This window comes from Catharus ustulatus, chromosome 2, assembly GCF_009819885.2.
Source record: "Catharus ustulatus isolate bCatUst1 chromosome 2, bCatUst1.pri.v2, whole genome shotgun sequence".
Classification (NCBI taxonomy): domain Eukaryota; kingdom Metazoa; phylum Chordata; class Aves; order Passeriformes; family Turdidae; genus Catharus; species Catharus ustulatus.
The window spans coordinates 69294953-69315614 of NC_046222.1; positions in this window are offsets into that span (position 1 = coordinate 69294953).

Consider the following 20662-nt stretch of genomic DNA (forward strand, 5'->3'; position numbering starts at 1 on the left):
GGACTAGGCTTTGACTGAGGGGGGTGTATTTATATGTCAACCCTTCCTTCCACACGGACTTTGTTCCCTTCATCCTCTCCTCCTTTCGGCTCTGAATATCATACCAGTTCTCTTGGCAAGGTGGATGGGCATGGTGCCCTCAGCATCTTTGAGGAGCAGCAGTTAGGGGCTGAGGGGGGACATTCATGCATAAAACTCCCAAAGCTTTTCTTTGAAGCAAAAGCTCTTCTAAAAAATAAAGCAGTCCAGGATCTGTTCTCTGCTTATGAGAACAAATGACTTGATATAGCTGATTTCCAAATGGCTACCTTCTCTGATGTTGCAAAGTAAGCTGTCCATACTAAAACTGCTTACCAGGAGTGTTTTTTGAGGCAAATTGCCTTCAGCTGTTTCAAAACATTTGGGAACATGCTAGATGGTGCAGGATAAAGCCAAGTCATAGACAGAACAATTAAGCTGTATCAATTGTCTCAGGTCAGTGTATGAACCCTGCCCTTATTTAGTTTGCAAATATAGGAGTATAGACTTACTTGTCACTTCATGAAAGATGCACAATTAAAGGATAGAATTCCAGTTGTTTGTGGAAAACACTTCAGTAGTTGGAAAGGTTTTGAAGGCTTGTGACAAGCTATCCCTTCCAACTGTTTGTTTTGGGTTTGGTATTTGTAAGAGGGTGTCAGTTTTGCTCAGGAAAAGGTGACCTTCACATTCAGAAATTCTGAATGCTGGATCAATGTAAATAAAAAAGCAACTTTCTTAGGCTCTAAATGGAAAGCTGTGAAAATCATTCAGGTTAGAGGCAGTTGCTTTTATTACCCTGCAATACTGCAAAGGGACCACAATTATTTTAGTATTCTACTGCATCTCACATCGCTCTCATCTTGTGTGTCATTTAGTCACAGCGCCATAAACTAGAGGCTTGGTTTTCTGAAGTGCTCTGTGCCAATCTTCAGTCCCCCAATCCACACGACTGCTTGCCAGAATGCTGCCAAGGATATCAGCTCCTTCTTATTTTCTGTACCTGTAAAAGAGTGGGGAAAAAAAAAAATTTGAACAACTAGTTAATATTATGTCTGTAGAAGGGAAAGTGACTTATGTAAAATGTATGTATGGACTTGTTGGTTGAGTATGACTTTCCATCACTGTGAAGATGGGCAGGATTATTAAGACAATAAAACCGATCCTGATTTCACTGTCTTGACTAGAATTCAAATTCTTATTTTCTGAGTTTGTAAAATTAATTTAGCATGTAACAATATATGTTAATATAACACATAAATATATAACATGGCGCTGCTAGTTACAATCACAAGTGAAAATTATTTATAAAACTAGTACATTTGTAGCAAAAGGATTATTTAATGACTATAAAGATTTGCATTGCTTCTTATTTTGAAATGTTAGTTTTAACAGTCAAAGTAGATTAATTTAGATACATTTAAATTTTTGTGCCTATGTAAAATCAGATAGGCTCATTTATCATGCTTATTGAAATAACTGAAAAATAAAGATTGCAATAGATATTTCGGTATGCTTTAAGGAATAGAATTTATTAATAGAAGAGATATAGTAGGAGCAAACCTGAGAGCATCATTAGAAAAAAAACATCAATATACCATCTGACTTTCCCAGGAGTATGCCTTTGTATCAGAAAACTGTGTGAATAGCATGTAACAGAATTCCCTCAGTTACAGTCTTCTTTAAATGATAAGACAACATCTTTATCTTCGTGTTGCTTAGCAGAATATAAATTCATAGCTAAATACCAAATTCACATAACTGTTCATTATTTTAAATCACAAAATTCTTGTATGTACAAATTAGAAATGTGACACAAAATGGAATTTTATTGTTGCTGTTCTGTATAAACATAACTGTATATGCAAGTAATCTTCCGTTTGAGGGGGTTTTATTCATTTTTTAACTATAAACCAGAGTTCTAGATAATAAGCACATGATCTAAATTTAAATTATTGATGGACATACCGCATTTTTCATTGAACTGAGTCAATTAGAAGCAGCAATTCTTTCAAGTCTAAGTGAAATTGTTTAAAGCTGCCTTAATTCATAAGTGCCATAATTCATAAGCAGGGGAAAGTCCAGCTGCTTTAAATTTTTTTGAAGGACTATGTAACAAGCACGTAAAACAATATTAAGCGATCCATTTCTGGATCATATATTTACTGATAAAAATGCTTACAATGTTTTAAGTACAATTTTGTGATGTAAAGAATTTTAATTTGAGTCACCCACTGCCCCTTTTCACAGTAAAAAAATTGCAAAGATAATTGTCTAAACAGAGCAATTAATGTAAATCAACACTTCTGGCAACAAAATAAACCTTAAAGAAGTAAACATGCTCCTCTGCACAAGTGCACTTACCTTGACAGAAGCTATTAGGATTTGGCAACAAGATCTAGCTTAATACTCATTCCAGTACTCTAAGACAGGTTCTTATTAATCTAATACATATAATAATTATTATTATTAAAAATAATGGCAATACTTCTTAATGATGATAAAGTAGAAAAGACCATCTCCTCATGTAGAAAACATGAAATTCTGGCTCTACCAGCTACTGGTTATTTTGAGGACAATAATGATGCAGTAAGCCATTCATTTTCTAAAGGAGCTGACATTTGCTGATGTACATAAATAGGCCAGCTGTTCCTTTTTGGGGGTAAAAATATCACATACAGTTAAATCTCCTCAAATTGCTATAAAAATCCCCAAAGTAAGGTTGACAGTCCTTCAATGGGGATCTTAACTATAAATTCCTAAGTAATTAGAAAGAAAATAATTTTCAGTGTAAAGTAATGCATTCAGCTATGTAGGAAGGCTTTTTTATGATCCCAAATGGCAATAATTTAGGATGTGAGAAATAAAGACATAAAGACAATCATTGTGCTATTTAATAGGGAATGTGATGGGTAATGAAGCAAGATTACAATTAAATTCTAGCATGCTGTGTCCTACAGGAAAAATCAGCTCTAATGTTTCTAACCTTTATCAACTGGCAATGTTGCAGTTATGATCTCATAAGTAGTTATCAATTCTGTCTGTATGGCACTGACTGGGATTAATACCATAAAGCACTAATAGAATAAATAACCTAAACAAACTTAAATGTACAGCATTGCATGGTGACCTTAGAGACGCAGAATGACTCCATGGATTGCAACTTCACATCATCAGAAGTACTTACAGGCATAGTTTGCCAAATTGCAGTGTCTACAATTAGGAAATCGAGGCCATATTCTCATCTCACTGTGCAGCCTGACTTTTTCACAAGTACTGAGCACTTCTGACCCTATTAATGATAATGAGTCCTAAAATCCCAGGAAACCTCTGAAAATCTGGTAACTGTCTTTTATATAGCTAACTTCATTTATCAAAATTAGAAGTTTTAACAGAGAGATTTTTCTGATGTTCATCACATGTTGAAGAGGCATGATCAAAAGACAGGGCACTTCTTGGTGGTACATGTTTAGTAAAGGAGTAGGGAACTAATGCCAACAAACTAATGCCATAAATTTTTGAACAACAAACTGTTAGGGAATCACCATAGGTGGACATCCAACAAGAGGAAGCTAAAGATGGAAAAAGATTGCTTTCCCATCTGTGGACCTGACACATCAACTGAGAGGAGCAAGTGCCATATTTTTCTGAATCATACTAATCTCAAGTGGGTTGGTGATGCTGAAGCTCTGGCTTGTGTGGACATTTGTTTTTGAGGACAGGAATTTTAATCCACCCACATATACCACCCTGTTAAGCAAGTAAGTTTAGACCACATGCAGTGAGCAACATGGTTCTATTCCAGTGACCACCAGTCCCAATCTCCCCTTAACAACAGTTGGAACACATCTTCTCTTCTTTTTTTTTTTTTGGTCAGAATGTCACAGAAAGAAGGTGTTTGAAAGCAAAGAAGCAAAGCTGCGTACAGTCATCCTTATAAAGTGGTAGAGCTGCCTAAACCTTCCTAAAAGTGCATCATCCCAAATTCTTGGAGTGGTGGAGATACTGATGGGAAGTGTGAAAATAGAGCAGAGAGTTCACTTCCCTATTAATTCCCAACTGAATGGTACTTTACTTATATCAATGTAAACAAGCCTTTGTGCCATTGGAGAGAAAAGCATACTGTCTGGAGTTTTGGAACTAAAAAAATACATTTTCTGTGAGTTTTTGATACCTGAGTCATGCAGCTGAAGACTCCTTGATTTAGTTGTTTTGGTTTTTTTTAATTTAAACAAAAAGTAAGCTTCTTCAAATATTTTGATGTATTTTCTCATATTACAAATTTTAATAACTTTTGATACCTTAATATTAATAACAACTCACACAATTAAATTCAATAATTATATTTTATTAAATGCTAAATGGAACTTTAATGTAACTATTTGTAATCAATTTTGAGTTACATTGTACCAATATGCCCTTGCAAAATTATTGATGGTGTATAGTTTCTCTTCCATGAGCTTTAACCAGATTTCAACACTTGGTCTCTGTTTTGGTCTTAAGCTTGTGGCTAACCACTGTTTCATATCTTTTAACCCCTCTATCATAAGGTCAATGTCACTCTGGAAGGAAAAAAAATTGAGGAGGTTATCCAGTCCATGCTGTTACTAGTGATGAATTGCCCTTTACCACACACTTTATGCTGTTATCCTCAGATTTTATGCCTCGATATCAAAGGTAAGGAGATTTCAATCACTTTTAGTCCAATATAATTCCAAAAGATAATACACCTGTTTTTCTTCTTTTATCCTCTCTCTAATCAGGTCTAATAATTTCCCTTTTATGTCCTTTCTTCTTTTAGCTGGACCCAACCATACAATGAAGTAATTTTTCCAGTGTTTGTAGTCTGCTCACCCAATACTTGTAGTGATACAAATGTTTATTTCCCAATGCTAAGTTGTCATTCATGTGAGAATTATGCATGTTTCATTTTTGATACCTTTGGAATATGGTCCACTTGAGTGTTAGCTCTGTGAGAATACGTATGTGTCCAACTACTGGGGCACAGGACCTCCACAATTTTCACTAGGTACTGCAAGCATTGAATGCTATACATTACTGTCTGAAATATTTACAGATCAGTTGGGTTTTTGTTTTGTTTATTTTTTCCCCTTAAACTAGCCAAAATCTTACACTGCTGAAACAGAAATCACTTTTAGATAGCATGAATTGTTTTTATATGCTATCTATATACATGTTTCCTCTTTGGTAGTTTCCTGGAAGGTCAAGTGGGGCTGAATGTTTCTTCTGTCAGATTTCCAAGTTGGTCAGTGTTTTGAGGGGGATCTGCTTGCAAATATGAAATTATGAGCTTCAGAAATATGAAAAGGCTGTTTATAAACTCACAATTGCAATTTCCAAAACCATGGATTTCATAGTCTAAGTAAGAATTTTTAAGCACTAGAAGAAAAAGTTTTAAGAACTGAATGAAAGAGAACAAAAATATAGGAATTTTTTAGAAAAATCTGTACTCTCCCTACAGAGGCCTTTCAGGTCAAGTCCTTTCCTTCAGATTTGCTTTCGGTACAAGATTTGCTTTTGGTTTTTTCAGGCCTCAAGCAATACACCTAGTGACCTCTGACTCTTGAAGGAAAGGATTGTCTGCCATTGCATCTGAAGACTTTTTGTTCCTTTGTGTCTTCTCCCTGCCCACAAACTTCTTCCATGGAGATGTTTTTTTCTCATTCCAGAGATTCTAATGTATTAGTCATGAAAACACCAAGAGACAGTAATGTTAAAAAAAAACAAAACCACAAAAAACCCAAAAAAAACCAAAAAACAATAAGCCAAGTAATCAAGTCATTAAATAGGCATAGGCATAAATGCAGATTTAACCTGTAAGCATAACAACTCTCCACAACTTGTCTTCCCATAGTTTTTTCAGCTCAGGAAATATAAGTGGTAAGAAGAAAACAAACAAAAAAATGCTTGGCTTACCCTGAAAAATACATACAAATTTAAAGGAAGATACAAAATACCCAGCAGCATAATGGTTGCAATGTCAATGTTTGAAGACACACCTGCATGGCAATACACTGCCCTGAAGAAAGCATACACAGATAATTCCAAAGAAGTTGGACTTAGAACAGTAAGAAATATTACTTTCTCAACATTTCGGCCTGGCTGAGCAGTGGGATGTGTTTTAGCTTAAGCAGATCTGTATGGTGCCAGTGGATTCATACAAGGCCTAGTATGGCCAAGCTACTTTTTGATCTCCATTTCAACAGCTACATGAAACCACTGAGACAAACCTGTTCAACAGACAGTAGCTGAATATGCTTACAAGGCATCTTACTGCTCCACACAAGCATATTGTTAATGCAGATACCCTAGCTCTTTAGGAACTGATAATTTGCAGAGAATTTGGAAACCTTAAAACCACAGTTTCTTGTCACTGTACTTAAGGTGAACATTAAGGTTTATTTAATGATAACAGTAGCCTTAACCTCAAATAATACCACCATTTAAATGCTTTTTCTTTTTTTTCTTTGTTATATCTACATTTTATGCTATAAACTAAGTTCAGTGTTTTACTCATTATCTGAGAAAGTACTCCACCATTTCAGGCTATTTTGTGTTTTATGTGCGTTTAAGATTGTTATAAACTGCTAAAAGTTGAAGAAACAGACTGTTTTCTTATAGCACAAGACTATATGGTCTAACAATAATTGGAAAGCACTTTTGTTAACAGACTCTCTCCAACATCATATATAAACAACAGTGACAAATAGCACTTATCTTACTAGTAGTTCACTACTAATCCATCAGCTTTAACTAAGTCTCAGATGACCTGAAACTCTGAAGACTTCAGCCTTAGCTTGCATGCTTCAACAATTTTATTATGTTAGCTTACTTTCTACATGCATAATGCACAGATAAACTGATCCACTGGGGCACTACCTTGTCTTCAATATTCAGTAGATTAAGTGAAGTCCCAACCTGAGTAAAATGGAAAAAGAAGTAGTGATGGTAAATACATTTGCAACATGAAGAAAATAGTATTAATACATCACAATGGAGAATAAAATGCAGTTTTGGTATTTGATAATTTCTTCAAAGTTAAATTGCAGCCCTGAATCTTATATGAAAGGCATGTGTTTTTACAAGTACAAAAGTAAATTAAATGTACTTTCTAAGTAAATGGATGCAAGGAGAAAAGAGGATAGATATACAATTTTTCAGGGATCCAACTTAATGTCAATGTCATCACCAGAACAAAATCAGTAATCACTACATGGTTACTTACAGGGAAGTGTTATCTCAAATTTCACCATGTGTGACTAATCGACAAATCCCTGTAAAAGAAAAGGACTCAGTGGAGATGAGCACAGGCAATTTGTTCACAAGGCTCAGGAACAAACATGAGGACAAACCACAGCTGCTATAAAGAAAGCTAAACTTATTTAAGAAATTAACCAGAGGGTGTATTTTTTTATATATAAAGGGCTAAGTAATTTGAGTGGTCTTTTAAACAGCCTTTCCTTAGTTAATCAAGAAATTCAAATACCTTCCTAAACTGTCCAGATCAGTATGGAGGAAGCGTATAATGGCCTCAACCCAACTTGGAATATAAAGTTTGAGAAGCTAACACAATAACCTTTGAAGACAGCAATGGGTTTGAGCTCTTTTTCTGTATTCCTTACAAGTGACTGGAGGCATCCAGTGTGATGATGGTAAGCACACAGAGATTTCACTCTAAATATATGCCTATCTCTCTCTATTGCCTATTGGGGAAATTGAAATAAATGTCTTCAAATAAAAGCCCAGTGTTAGGCAAACAAAGGCATCTACTGCTATCTGAGATGCTCTCCAAAAAAACAGTGCAAATACCCCCTCAAATTCACAGTATCTGGAAGATTTAAGCATGGATTTATGTATATGTTATATTACAACACTATTTTGAGTTATCTGATTTGAAAAGTTACAGGATTGCAAGAAAAAGCAGCAATGCACAGTAAAAACTTTTTATTATATTTAGTAGTTTCAGTTTTGCAATGTCACACTGAATCAATTAGATTTGCCAGATTAGATTCACACACATTTTGCACTGTTTATAGGGAAAAAAGCAAATTTTGTAACTCTAAAGAAACTCTTCTTAATGTTTACAGCATTAAAAGCAAAAACAAGATCTGAAAATATTGAATAATGCAAGAAAATTTATTAGTTTTGTCATTAGAATTTTGAATTGGAATGTCAAGTTATTGCCATCAAAACAATATGCAAGATGGTTGAAAGTTGAAAAAAATCCCCGCTTTCCATTATTTCTTGTTAAAAAAACCCCAAACAAAAAATTAAATATGAAGTCACCTCTATGAATATTTATATTTACAAACTATATAAAGGAAAATGATAAAAGAAAATGCTACAATTACAGTTTACATATGGCTGCCTCCTATGTATATTTTGAGACCAAATGAGAGATGCAACTGCAGAAAGTTGTTTTACCTTCAGTAGTGGGACTGTGAAATCAACAGTAGCGAGACTGTGAAATCAATTTCTCTCATTTTCATGCATAGGTATTTATACAGAAATTTCTTTACACCTCCTCTGTGGTATAATTCTATGGTTTGTATGTGTGGAGGAGTCTGTGAGAACATTTTGTGTACAAGATGTCAAACAATAAACAAGTACATGTGTAAAGTAATACACTAGCTAGTACAGCTAGAAATTGAGAATAAACCATAGTTGTTAACCTCTTTTCTTCTCTGGGACAGAAGCTAATTGTGTCCCATATGTTTTTACAATGATAGGTTTCCTATGGAAAATTATTTCTTATTTTTCTCAGTATGTATATTATGAAGTATCCTACAATTTCTTAAGAATAAAGAAACAGTAAGATCATGAGGTAATAGTCTGTCTCAATAGATTGATTTGTTTGACATTTTAATCCCTCTCATACAGTATATTGCAAACAAAAGAGCTACTCTTTCAAGAGTACCAGTGCCTCAGAGGTTATTGTCCTTTCTCTTGGAGAAATCAGTCTGGTGATTCAGGTGAAGACAAAGTATATTTTAGAGAAAAGTAGCTTAGAAAGGTGAATACTGTAGTCTGCTGGCTAGTTATCCTGTATGCTGTGAGAAGAAAGAGTTTAGATACAGTATACAAAAGGGGAACAAAAAGATCAAGACAAATTTAAATACTTTGAAAAATAACATCTCATCTCATGGTCCAAAGTTCTATCTACTAATTTCACATCCTATAAAACTGCATTTCTTTTTACTAGTTTTAAATTTTATTTGTCTCAATACAACTTATATAAAGACAAATACATAGAACAGTAGTACGAAGAATGATAGAAAATATGGTCTTTATCCACTTCTGTTCATCCCTGATTAAGATAAATGCTATACCTTTATTTTAATCCTACTCTTTCCTGAAAAGTGATCAGTTTGACAAGTTTAATTACCTAGAATCCCTCAGAATTACACACTGTTCTGGGATGAGGGATACTAGTCTTTTTAACCAAAATGGCAGCCATGGCATCCCTGCTTACATAAGATTTGACATTACAGAGACATTTATTCACACATGCACAGACTAACACAAGGAGAAATAGAGAGCACTTGATGCCAAGTTGCTACAGGATTTCTGCCTTTGTGGTGTCATAGCTGGGGAAGCCTGTTATAACAGAAGTTGCAAGTGACATTTGAACTTAGGGCAGTGCACCTCCTGCTAACTCTATGCCTTTAGGAATATGACCTTTGTCATATTCATCATACCTATAGCAATCCTTTTGTCTAGTAATAATTCCTCCTCTTTTTCAAAGTCTAGATTTGAGATATTGCATTTCAGATCTGAAAAGGAGTAAATTGCACTGTGTGTTTCACAAGTTAAATTTAATTTAAAGGTTTCCCTTATTTTTCATATATATTATGCATAAAATTTCAAATTATTTTAGTTTAATTTTTGGGATGTAGAAGTTGGAATTACAGTGTAATTTAGAGTCTGTCCTTTCTTTTATTGCCAATGAAAATAGTGACCAGCTTGAGAAAATGATTCATCCTCTCCATCCATGATCTCAGGTGAAATTGTCCTTTAGAGGTGATGTCTCTCAACCATCAATAATGACAGTGAGAGCTCAAGTTCTGAATTTAGATTATATGTTTTAATACTATGGGCTTGTAATATTGTGAGCTGAATCTTAGATTGCACATTAAATATGAATCCAGTAAAGTTTATGGTCATAATTCTTTTGGGAAGCTTACAAGATCATCTTGTTTCTTTATGAGTGGAAATTGTTGATGTATCTTTGGTTCTTAAAATTCCACTAAGTCTATTATTCTATCTTGGATGGTAACAGCAGCAGACACCTAAGGACAAAATATAATACATGTAGAAAATTGAGAATCATCTTTTCTCTCATATACTTTGATATATTCTTCTAATTTATGTCAATCAGTAGTTCAGAAACCTACTGATTTGGGTTTCCTCTGTATCTTGTTTATCTTGAAAGAAAAATATTTTTAAATTAACTATTATTGTTATTATTATGATTAGTAGTAATGTTTAATAGTGGTCATATTTTGTATTATTTTCTTGTGACTTCCTCTTTTTCTCAGTACAATGCTTATATTGTGTGGTTATGTATTAAATCTTCATTCCAAAATCCACATATATTTCCATTTGCCTGCTGCTGCAACTTTTTCTGATTGGACATGAAATTTTGAATGTGAAGATGTTCTGAGTATATTTCTTCTCTGTGGCTGTTACAGTGCTGTGTTTTGGATTACAAATGAGAATGGTGCCAATAACACACTGATATTTTGGATTTTGCTAAGTGGTGCTTTTGTTTTTTTCTTGTCTCATGCACTGCCAGCGAGGAGTATTGCAAAATAAACTGGTAGGGAGCACAGCTGGACAGGTGGCCTGAACTGCCCACAGGGATATTCCACACCACAGAACATCATGCCCAGTGTGTGAACTGGGGGGAGTTACCAGGAGGGAGAACCAATCAGGATTTGGGAATTGGTCAGCAGGTGGTGAGCAATTGCATTGTGCATCACTTGATTTTTCCCTTTTTCTTATCATTTTTATTATTTACCAATTTCCTTTTATTATTGTAATTTTCTTTATTTTCAATTATTAAACTCTTCTTATATCAACATACAAGCTTTATATTGATTCTCCTCCCCATTCCACAGGAGTGGGGTAAGAAGAGAGGAAGGTATTGAGCTGTGTGGTGTTTCATCTCAGCTGGAGTTAAAACCATGACCAGACCATCACAATTGCTAAAATCATGAAATAATTTACTTTTCACTGTATCGCTTTCAAAGTTACACTCCGTGTATGTTAGTAAAACTGCAACTTTGTAAAACTACAACTTTTAAAACAAATATTTTAGTTTTGCAGTCCATGTAAGTTTTATCGAAATTAGTTTGAAAAACCTCCAAAGCAGCAGAGTAAAATTAAACTCTGAACAACTGAATCCACTTTCTAAATGTTTTTAACCCAAACTCTGACATACAAAGGTCATAATTCTGTTTACTGTAGTGAAAGTGAAGAATCTTTTCCAAAAACAATACAACTTTTCTCAGTCTGCATTAAAATCTTGTCCTCTCAGATCTATGCAACGTGGAATCTCTTTTGTAATATTCTTTTTGTGATACTAAGCAGAAGGAAATACGTTTATGTTCTCCTTTTTTTACTTAATACCTTAAAAGCTTAGCCATAATAATAAAAAACCTCCAGAACTCTAGAAGTCTATAATAATATCAGAAAAGAAAAATACTTTATCAGAGATGAGAGCTGGGCAAACATCCAAGGACTAGAAACTTTTCTGAAATTAAAATAATAATCTTTTCAGCATGTCAGCAATGAATCTGAAGGAATCTGGATAAAGTGAAAATATCATATGTATCATCACTTTAAAATCTTTTACTTGTCTTTTTGTGCTTGGGGCATGCACATGTTGGAGAATATATGTTGCTGTGGATTTACAATCAGCAATATTCTGGGGATATAAAATACCTGTCTGGAGACTGGGATGTGTTTTCATTCCATGGTTAAATTGATAAGGAAGTTTTCTTTCTAAATCTATTTAAAAGTCTCTTTGGAATGGATTTTCCTAGTTCATTTGTCAATAATAGCAACCTGTTTCCTAATCCACAGATGTTATTGAAAAACAACCTTTTAAATTCCTAAATCATATTTCTCAAATTGAGATATTGTAACATTTGCTATGTATCATCAAAGTACCCTGTGGTTATTTCTACCTAACGCAGACTAATGAGGATCATGAAACAAAGCACTTTCCCAAAGATAAGACAATGTTCTATCCAGTGATGCTTCATCTGGCAGGGGGAAGGAGTTCTAAGAGAGCCTGAACTTCTAAGAGGAAGGATGGTATTTCCAGTAGCCACTGAGATCTGTAGAAGCTCTGGTATGAAGCGGCAGCCTGGGATTCTCTATAACTTCCAGGGGAGCACTGTCGGACCCAAACACAAAAGATTTTTTTGTTCTTATTCTCTTTGAAGATTTGTTTGATTGCTATAGGCTTGTAAGTGCTTCTGGTCCTGTTTTGATGAAGATGATGGGACTTTCTCCAGTAGAAATGCATCTTCAATTTCACCTCTTTGACAGTGAGGAGGTTTTCTTCCACTTCTCCTGTATTGTGAATTACAAAAAAAAAATGGTGGACAATAATATTTTATCTAAGAGAACTGAGAAAAAACATGACTGAGCTTTTCTCAAAAGAGATTAGAAAGCACTGTTCACACATCAATCCAAATAGCTGATTGAGAAAAATTCCTTGAAGATCAGGATAACATAAGCAATGAAATTAAGTTTATTCATTGGTAAATTAGTAGTTTACAACAGAAAATTACAATTAGGGAACAATTAGGTGTAAATCAGAACGATACATAACATATTCTCTTCATTTCATGGGCCATCATGACAGCATTTGTTAAAAACTCATGTACAATTATTATGTAATTATATTATGGGCATAACAAAGAAAAAACTAATTTTTCTGGATCTTCACAGAGATACTCATTTTATGGGGAATTGAGTCCCCAGAACAGCATGGTTTGTCACTCTTTGGTCATGATGGGAGGGTTCTATATTTGAAGAATAAGCCTGTTACAAGGGTCATTGCAGTAGCATCTGAAGCTGGATTAGGAAAGACTCCTCAAAAAATGTTCTGCATTGTTCTTTCAAACCAGTTGGTCCTAGAGCAAGCATAATTCCTTTCTCTTAATGTGTCTTCAGAATTTGCAAAATATCTCTTAAATAAACTGCATACAAAAGATTGATCTACTTGACCATGTCTGCAGGAATATTTTTTTATAGAAGACTTAGAGTTAATATGCAATTTAATTATTTCTATAGCAGAAATCACCTCTAGGAGTCTTTGTGATACACCAGCCAGGGTCTTAATCAACATTTCAAAACACACAAATTGAACTAGACACATCTGGAGTTGCCTCAGGCTATTTTACGACCTATCAAAAATTCTTACTAGGAGTACTCCTCTGGTAATCAGTCAGTCATTTAATTCTGATGGTTCAGTTAATGATCTAGTTTCAAATCAGTCTGTTACCTCAATCCAATCCATAATCTCATCTCTACAGATTCCTGGACCACCCAGGAATTAATAACTCTGGAGTGATCACTATGGAGACAGGCAGAGTTACAGTATGTAACAGGACAGGCCCAACTTTACCATGCAAAATACTCGATTACATACTTGTAATTTAAGTCTTATAACTCTTACGCCCAGTAGGTCTTCTTTTACAGATAATACTCTTTTTTACTGTACTCTTAGAAGTACACTGAATAGTGTACTACCTTTTACTGATGGTATTTTTGGGATTTGGTCCTGCTGCCTGTCAATGCTACTGTTCCTGCCCCTCAAATACATTCCTCTTCCCATTCTGCTTCAAGTTCATCAGCACATGTGGAGGCACATCTGCAAAGCCCAAAATAGGACAGGAATTACTTGCAGGGTTCATCCTGTGGATTGGTACTCTGCAATTCCATCTCTTTCCATGACAGAAGTTCCCGTTGCTAACACTGATGAGAGAGGAGAACAGAGAAGAAGAACAAGGAGAAACTTACACCTGAGATTGGTTCTAGGAATCATAAAAAATCTGTACTGGCTTTCAGCAAAGTAGAAGATGTCAAGAACAGGAACACGTAACAGATAAGAACAAGGAGATATTTCCATAAGATGTAGGAGATTTCAGAAGTAGTTTTTTGTTAGTCCTAAAAGAAATATTTGACTCAGAATTAATTTGTGAAGTGCTATTAAATGAAAATTACTTCTAATCAAGCTTTGGGAAAAGTCAATACATTTCTGAAAGACCACATAAGAGATAAGAGTCTTTGAATACATTATTTTTAAATTGTTTTACGCTTCAGAATATATTGCAAGGTTGAAATATTGATTAATTATGGATATGGGTAAAATTTCATTATCTGCAGCTGGGACTCTTTTGTGCCCTAATAATAATATATTTTTTAAATTGACATTTTATAACAAACCTCTATAATTTAACTTTGTGAAATGTGGCATAATATTTGTTGCTTAAGGAAGGACTGGGCACACCATGCATTCTGTAAGGTGATTGTATATATGTTTTATCTTCAAACAAATTTGATAAATTTCTCTGACTGTGCATATGCACATAGACTTTCTGATGCATAGTTAATGCAGACTGTTACTTAAGGAACAAAATAGAAGAAAGATATATATCCCACTTTTTAGTTTTTTTAAAAAATTACTGCATTAGAAACGAATTAATTACAGTAATTTCACGACCATAAGGCGGACTGGACTATAAGGTGCACTTTTTTCTTGCAGAGAGGAGCCACACTGCACGCAACAAAATAACGAATTAGTAACGGAATCCCGCGATCGTGGAGTGCTGGCAGGTGCTCAATTTGCAAACATTTTTCACAGATTGGCGTAGGCTTTCAAAGGCAGCCCTGGCACTCCCGCCCACTCCCGGTGCTGACTGGTGCGGCTCCGCACAGCCGTGGGGCCACCTCCCCCTTGCCGCCATGCTGTTCCCCCTCGTGGCTTTGCGGAGCTGCTGTACTGTTCCCTCACTCAGCTCGGCGCTGCCACCATGCCGTCTGTCCCTCGCTTGACTCGGGGCTCCTGCCGTGCCATTCCCCCTCATGACTCTCTTGTGCCGCCATGCTGTTCCCCCTTGTGGCTCCACGGAGCCGCCCTGCCACCTGTCCCTTGCTCGGCTCGGCTCTGCTACCATGCCGTTTCCCCATGTGGCTCTGTGGTGCCTCCATGCTGTTCCCCCTCACGGCTCCGTGGTGCCATGGTGCTGCCTCCCCCTCGCGGCATGGGGCTCCTGCGGCGCCGGGGTTGCGGCAGCTGGGAGCGACCGTGGCTCACTGCTTCTGGGGCAGCCTTCTCCCTCCCTCCCCGTGCTGCCCCCACGCTCCGGTAGCCCCGTGCAGCTCTGGGAGCCCCGCGCTGCCCCGGTGCTCTGGGTGCCCCATGCCGTGCCGGGAGCCCCGCGTCCCCCTGGGTTTTTCCCCACGCTGGTGCAACCCCGATGCCGGCGGGCTCGCCCCACGCTGCCGCTGTCCCGATGCCGGCGGTTTTCCCCACCATGCCTGGGCTGCTCCACCGCCGCCAGCTTTCCCCCCACGCCAATGCTGCCCCGATGCCGCCGGGCTCACCCTGGCCCAGTGTTGGCCCAATGCCGCCGCGGCCCGGGCTCTGCTCAGCTCGGGACTGTTGCGGGCTCGCACTTCCGGGTTGGCAAATTTCACAACTTTGTCCATTATATAAGGCACACCGGACTATAAGGTGCACTTCTGGGTTTGGGGGAAAATTTTAGTCAAAAGGGTACGCCTTATAGTCGTGAAATTACTGTATTTGCCATGTGACAGTGAGAGTCCAAAATATATCTATGTCAGATATGCTCAGCTACCAGTGGTAGTTAACCCAGCTATTTGCAAGTGCAGCTCCAAGTCTCGAAAAGTCCTTTCTCTCTGTATAATTACTTTAGTGAAGAGTCCAATTAATTCAGACACACTGAGCTCAATCTAATATCTAGTCCTGAAGTTGTATAGTGTCTGACTATGGTTGTTTGCATTTAGTCTACCGTACAGACTCACTTAAATAAAGAAAATACAAGTGAGAGTGCACCAGCCACAATTTACATGTAATGCAAATTTGTCTTTCTGTCCTGGTGGTATCAGACTACATCAGTATGACTCCAGGGAAAGAGTTGCTGCTGATGCACATGGCTGGGGCATATGTGTGGATTCACCATTGTAATACCTAGCTGTATCTAAGTGTGGGATCCACACACTACAATGACAAAATAGAATACTTATTCTTTCTCTCCATAATGAAGGTCAATAAACACTTTCTACCGTTTTACACTTTATTTTCCAGTTTCAAGTGCCTGTACTCCTGAGACTTGAACAGATTTTCTGGAAGGCATGATTTTTCTTTTTTTCTAATAGTAAGACTGCTTTCCTTTGTCATCTCCCCAGATTTCATCCCAAATTATTTTCTCTCAAGATTTTTTAATATCATATTCTCGTATATCCCTTCCAAAAGATTAAATAAATTCTCTCTTTTCTTTGTGTTACAATAGGAAGTTATTGGGTATTTTCTTTCCATAGAACAAAGTCTCTGTCTGTCTAGATAGAACTTCTTTGATTCATAGGATCTTGTGTAAGCAGTTTGCTTCCCTCTGTTAAAGGATTCAGTGCTTAAGTAGCACCCACATTATGCAAAATAATGATCAGGAAATTAATCTCCAGACTTTCTTCATTCCCCATTGGTATAGAGACTGCAGAGGTGATCCTTAAGCATTCACCATCCCATCTCACAGTTCCTAATTTTGGGACTCCCACAGACAAGGTTTTAAGAAGGTACATTGGAACATCAACTTTATGTATTTGTTTATACTGTTTGTGTTTTGGTAAGGCAACTGTCTTGCTCAAAATTATTAGATAGTGAAATTAAGTGCTCATATGCTTAACTTCACAATATTTAGTTGATGTTTGTTGTTGTTCTCATTTTCTAATATTTACTTTCTCTATGTATTTTTTGAGAAGGAGTTTGTAGGACTTTCCCCTTCGCTACTTTGCTACATAAAAAGATGAATCATATCTGCCTGGAGTGAGTGCTTCTCTGAGATAAAGGTCACAATTTGCTCTATAGAGAGGGAACAATCTTTTTCCTTGAAATTCAGTTTCTTAAACTTGGTGACCATGAAAGAGTGATTTATATTGCTATAGTAGAGCAGTTTAATGCTGCATTTGGATTTGAACAAAAAAAAAAAAAAAAAAAAGGAACACATTTACAGTATGCAGTAGAACTAATTTAAAAAAAAATATATAAAAAAGCTGAAAACCTTGAAGTTGAGATAGAAATGGTTAGTTCTGAAAAAGCCTATGTTTTTAGCAAAAGAAATTCATCTGTAGCTCAGTGAAATACAATGCAGTGCAGCCTGCTTTAAGTGACATCAGTCTAAGCAGTCTGTCAGACTAAATAAGGAGCAAATATTTCGTTAAATAAGACTGGTTTCTAAATTAGTAATCTTCATGCTGCAGTCATTCACTTGTAATTTCAGTGGCATTGGAAGTGGGCTTTTTTTTTTTTACAAAACAGAAAATAGAAACAAGACTTTTCTATGTAAGTCAAGGATGTTATATACACAGACTAAATTGAAGCGTTTCGCAATGCTTTACCCGTAAGACAATTTCTGCTTGTGTCTTAGAGGAGGTGTCTCAGAATCCAGACATGGGAGTGTGTAGCTATAATAACCCCTAAGAATTAGAGATTTTAAAAATAAGTATGTTGCAATGAAATACTAAACTTCTATAGTAAAATTTGTTTCATGTTGAACTTGTCAGTAAAAAAAAAATAAAAACAATTTACTGAAGCCCATGTAAAACTTGAGTACAGTCCAAGAAGATGCAGAAAACTTCCTGGGAGGGGAAAAAATTCTGAGCAGGATTAGATACCAAGGAAGATTTCTTGTATTGTGTACAGACTATACACCATAAAGACAACCTGCTAGAGTATCAGGAAAATAAGTATGAAATTAAGGCTCAAAATGTTGGCTAGCAGTTAACACAATAAAACTTACCATGGAAAAGTAAAATACTTGAAATATCCAGTTTTGCCAAGGAATTGCTATTTTGCATGTGACATGTTTTCTGTTCAATATGGGACATATTTGAATATGACCCACTTAAAAATCTGACTCAAACATCATGCGTGATAGGCACAGAAAGATGGATGCAGAACTGGGAAGAAAGTAGAGAAAATTTAAATTAAAAATGAAACAGATACAAAATAAGGAAAAAAAGGATTATGCTAGACCAGAGGAGGCAGAGTTAAAAACAACTATAGGGAGACTAAAAATAGGAATAAAGATACATGACATGTGTTCTAATAGAAAAAAAAAATAATATTTGATTAAAATCAGTATACAGAATAATTAACTTTTATATATTAAAACATATTTTTATTTATTATGAAATTATGCAAGATTTTTTTATATATGAGAAACAAATGATAGATGATAATTTGTGACATAAACAAGTAATATTAAAATCTCTTGTATTTTAAGAATTGAGTCAGTTTCTTTATCTTTAATAGATGATTCACAGGTGGAATTCCCTTTCTAGAAAAGCCTACAAGAGGAAACATCTGTGAGAACTGATCAAGGAGAAAAGATGCTGTAACCTAACATGCAGCAGCTAGTGCCTTGTTCTTATAGGTACATAGTATTCATAGAGAATTACTTAAAAAAAGCAAAATTAACCAAAATTTACATTTATGTTTTATAGCTACAGTTGAGTTCAACAGTTCAGTTCCCCCTCCATTCTTTTTCATCCACTCCCATCCTTGTAGCTAAGTCAATCAAGGCTCATTGATCTGGAAAAAAAAACAAATTGGGAAATATGTGTCGTTATCATGCATTATGAAATTTCTACTATTTTCTACTTTTATCTAGGAAAGATATCTAGAAATATGAACTGCTTTTGCTATTCAACTTCCATTCAAGTCTTGAAATAGGATGTGCAGAATCATGGAAATTCATTATCTGAATGTGTTGAACCTCAAAAGGCTGTTCAGTTCACTGAACTTCTGAAAGTTTAAGTCAGTTCTTTTTTCTGTACTGGTTCATCCATTCATAGGTCTGACACAATAATTCGGTTTTTCCTAAGGAAACTGTAAAAAGCTAGAAAAGGCTTAACATCTCCATTCTGACCTCATACAAACCAAAAATAAGAAATATAGAACAATTATTTCCTTTATTTAAACAAATTGATGCTTCTTAGAATAATGCAAAAAGTTAAAATTACGCATACTGAATTAAACTAGATGTTTATTTAACCCAGTGTTACCTCCCTGTCCTTGGCCAGATGCTTATTAAAGGTCAATGCATTTCCACTGGTGTATTATCAGATTTTGGCAATTAGTACTTAAGATCTTCTGTAGTGAAGACTTTAATTCTGCATCACAGTGTTTAATAGACCTTGTTGGATATTTCTCTTATGGGTTTGTCTAATCTACTTTTGATCCCATTTGTACTTTTGACATCTAAATTATCCTGTGGCAATGAGTGCCAGAATTTAATTATGTATTCTGTGAAAATCTGGTTCCCTTGATTTGTTTTAAACCAGTTGCCTTATAATCTCTTTTGCTGTCCCGACTTTCTGTGCTATGAGAAACGGTGAAGAAGGGTTTCTTATTCATCTGTTCCATGCCATTCATTGTTTCAAACGTTTTTATCATATCATACCACCTGTTCACAGAACCTGATGATTCTTGTTCTATTTAATTTTTCTTTCTACAGAAACCATTTTATACCTCTGAGAATTCTTCTTCATATTAATTTATCCTTCTTGTCAGCAAGTCACCAGACCTGCATGCAATATTTGAGACATTGGAATGCCAGAGAGGTATTAGTGACATAGCAGTTCTTTTCTCTGTTCTTAAGAACTCATGATGTTCAATTTGGCTTTTGACCTCAGGTGATTACTGAGCTGATTTTTCTTAAGTTCAGATGCAGATCTCTCACCTAACTGACTAAAAAGCAAAATCTAAGCCCATCAAAATGCATGTACAGTTAGAACTGTAATTTCCTCTGTGCATTAAAATTTTCAATACTTATTTTTTTCCCAGAATATTTTCAACTGATATTCTTTTTCTGCTTTTTCAATTTGTTTACTTATGACTATTCTCAAGTATCATTAACCATCAAACCTTTATCATGCCACTACTTGTCCTTCTGCATTAGGTTTGTTAGGCAGTTCATTTGATCTGCATAAATACTATGACACAATCCCATGCTACCTAGAATATCAACCATTTCTGTCTCCTAGTATTTTCATATTAGGTAACTAGTGATTGATGCAAAAGATTCCAATGACAGTGCGAAAAACCCCACAAAACCCTAAAAAACCTGTGAATCATTCCTTCCTTCTGAAAAAAAATTCTTTATGCTTCACCATTATATTTCAGTTGCCACGTGTCTTTTGATAATGTTGATTAGAGAAGAGTCAAGTCTAAGTATTTGTTATGTACTTGTTATTGTAGAAAAGCTGAATTTGGTTTTATGTGTAGAATTTCTGTATTGGGAGAACTAAAGGGTTTGAGAGAGAAACAGGCAAAAATATTCCTTCCACTTCTGGTGAAACCTAG